Consider the following 2,585-nt stretch of genomic DNA (forward strand, 5'->3'; position numbering starts at 1 on the left):
TTTCTACCAAATTTTGAAAATTGAGTATATATATATATATACTTACTTATATATATATATATAAGAAAAGAGACAGGTATAGTAGAGTCCTTTTTATTTAAATTTCATGTATTTAATGTTATGTGTTCCCTGTCTGAAAAGTTAATATTATATGTGATTGCATACTTTTAAAGTATGAAAAGCTCAGAAAAGGTGGAAAATTGAGTTTTTATTATAAAGTGTTTATTTGGTATTTAAACCTAAGAAACAAATGAATACTTAATAAAAGGTCTTTAATATTGTCTTTGATGTGATACACAGCAATCAGAATGTAAATAGCGTAATTAATGAGTGAAGGAAAATGCTGTCTTTAGTAAGAAGTCTGGAAAGTATGCCACATCTACACCAAAGCTTTATGAATTACAGTAGCAAATAACAGTAGATTTTTATAAAGTTTAGTAAAACTTAAAGATAACTGCAAACTATTGTCTCATTAATATGACTTGGGAACCATATTTTAAATATTGAGTTTAAAGTGTGCTTTGATGAAAACTTTTAGAATTGTTTGTAGTCTGCTATACAACCAAATGCAGTTTCCTACAAATAGATTGAGATTTTTGATTTTAGAGATATTTTTCCTCTTAAGATAGGATATTAGATAGGCATATCTCATTTTACCTGTCAAATTCTGAATCCACTTGCTTTAGAATTACTTCTTTTAACTTAATAATTTTATGTATACACTGGGAGACAATAATATGGTTTATTAATTGCATTATATTTAGTTCAAACTGACGGAAAAACAAAAATACTGCTCGTGTCTTATTGGCATATGCTGAACATTTTCAAAGACTAGCCAAAACTGGTATTATTTTAAAAATGAAATAACATGTTTTACTTTCAAATTGGAGAACTGGCGATTGTTAATCTATTTAAAGCTAAACTTAGTATGCAATACAGAGGTTAAACGGGGTTCACAGGTGGTCACATTTCCATGTCCTTCCAAGTCTCTAGGGATTGGAGTTATTATACTCTACATAAACATCTTTACTCTGCAACCACAATTCCACTGCAAGGTGCCAGTGAAAAAGAGGCTGGTCACTTTTTTTGACTGGTATAATGAGGTGGCTGGAGTTCCCTTTACAGCACTTAGAAAATATATTCAGTCACTAACCATTTCACAAGACAGTGACTATTAGAGTTAGTATCAGATTCACAATAGTAAAATGCACTTTATGTCAAAGCAATTCTCTACTGAGGACCAGTTAAAGAACTGGCAGAGAGCCTGATTCTACCTATTATACTGTCAGCATTTACATATAAAGGTATTTTATACAAAAGACACACATTCCTACACTGTGAAGAAAAGAGCTTTTTCCAAAATATGGTAACTACTGGACCTAGAATAGGCAGAAATGTTTCAGATATAAAATTTCCTTTAAGAATTAATAGCCACATTCCGGTAAGAAGATAACATTAGTTATTAAATTTAAATCCTTGCATAGTATTTAATAATACAATAAACAGTGTGGAATGTCTTTATATATACTGCTTTTGTGCCAAACTTTATCACTGAGTTTGGTAACTTTCATCCAAAGTCCAAATAGAAGGCAATTAAAGTGACTTAACCTTGTTTGTTTTTTAAATAGCTATGCAATTGACTTGACCTGAGTAGCAATGCATATACTTGAAACTCCAATACAAATTGTGAAATGTATAGACTACCATGGCCAGGGTATTACTTTTTGCCCACACCAATTGAGAAGCCTTCTATCAAGCCAGCACTTTGGTAAGGGAAGGAGATGCACAAAGGTATGCTCTGACAGACAGCCATGCTTTAGCTTAAACTAATCCCAAGAATTAGTGGCTCAGAAGCATAACCCAAAGCAAATCAGAGTCTTGGGGGACTCACAGGAGCATCTTTCCACAATAAACTAGAGGCTAAATCTTAAGGCATGTACTTCAAGGTCACAGAACATTCTGTAAAATATTAAAATCCACCAGGCTCCACACGCTCCACCATATCAAACATGCTAATGACGTGAACTAACTTCATGAAACTTTAAACACACTGGTGTGACAAGGACGAGTCAGGAGTGATTTCAATAACTGATGGCAAACGGGTAAGACTATCTAAAAAGTTACTTTTAGCAACAGACAAGGAAATCACAGAATCTAAAAACAAGAATGCACAACAAGCCTTAACTTCAGCCTTCAAAGAGGCACAGGAACAGACCCAGTGCCGTGGAATACACTGATGCAGATTTGAGAGACAATACCCAGGCTATTTCTATTTCCTCGAGAAATGTCAGAGGTACTTACATGAAGGAAGCCCCCGATCAGATTAGTCCTTGGGATATTTTCCTTTCTTAAGAGAAAGAGAGAGAGAAAAAAAAAAACAAAAAAAAAACACAACAATAATCTTTACTTCGTCCAGCCTTGAAGTGTTTCTCCACCTGATTCAAACATGCAGCCACGGCGACCCACACAGAACCTTCAAAGTCAATCCAATAGCAGCCTGAAGATGTCTGGGTGTACGCGTGTGCTCAAGTGTCTGTGACTGCGAGCAGAGCGAGCAGGGAGCTGGAGACAGTGTGTGTGCGCGC

General features: G+C 34.7%; 1 protein-coding gene across 8 annotated transcripts in view; it reads right to left on the bottom strand.

Moving 5' to 3' along the window:
* The window catches only part of MEF2C (myocyte enhancer factor 2C), a 151,061-nt gene extending 148,529 nt beyond the window's left edge, over positions 1 to 2,532 (bottom strand). For all 8 annotated transcript variants that reach the window (XM_077770977.1, XM_077770974.1, XM_077770976.1 and 5 more), the window contains exon 1: positions 2,302 to 2,532. The gene's annotated coding sequence lies outside the window, so the exon portion shown is untranslated. The remainder of the gene's footprint in view (positions 1 to 2,301) is intronic.
* Between the last annotated feature and the right edge of the window lie 53 nt (positions 2,533 to 2,585).

This window comes from Crocuta crocuta, unplaced genomic scaffold (assembly GCF_008692635.1).
Source record: "Crocuta crocuta isolate KB4526 unplaced genomic scaffold, BGI_CrCroc_1.0 scaffold196, whole genome shotgun sequence".
NCBI classification, from domain to species: Eukaryota; Metazoa; Chordata; class Mammalia; order Carnivora; family Hyaenidae; genus Crocuta; species Crocuta crocuta.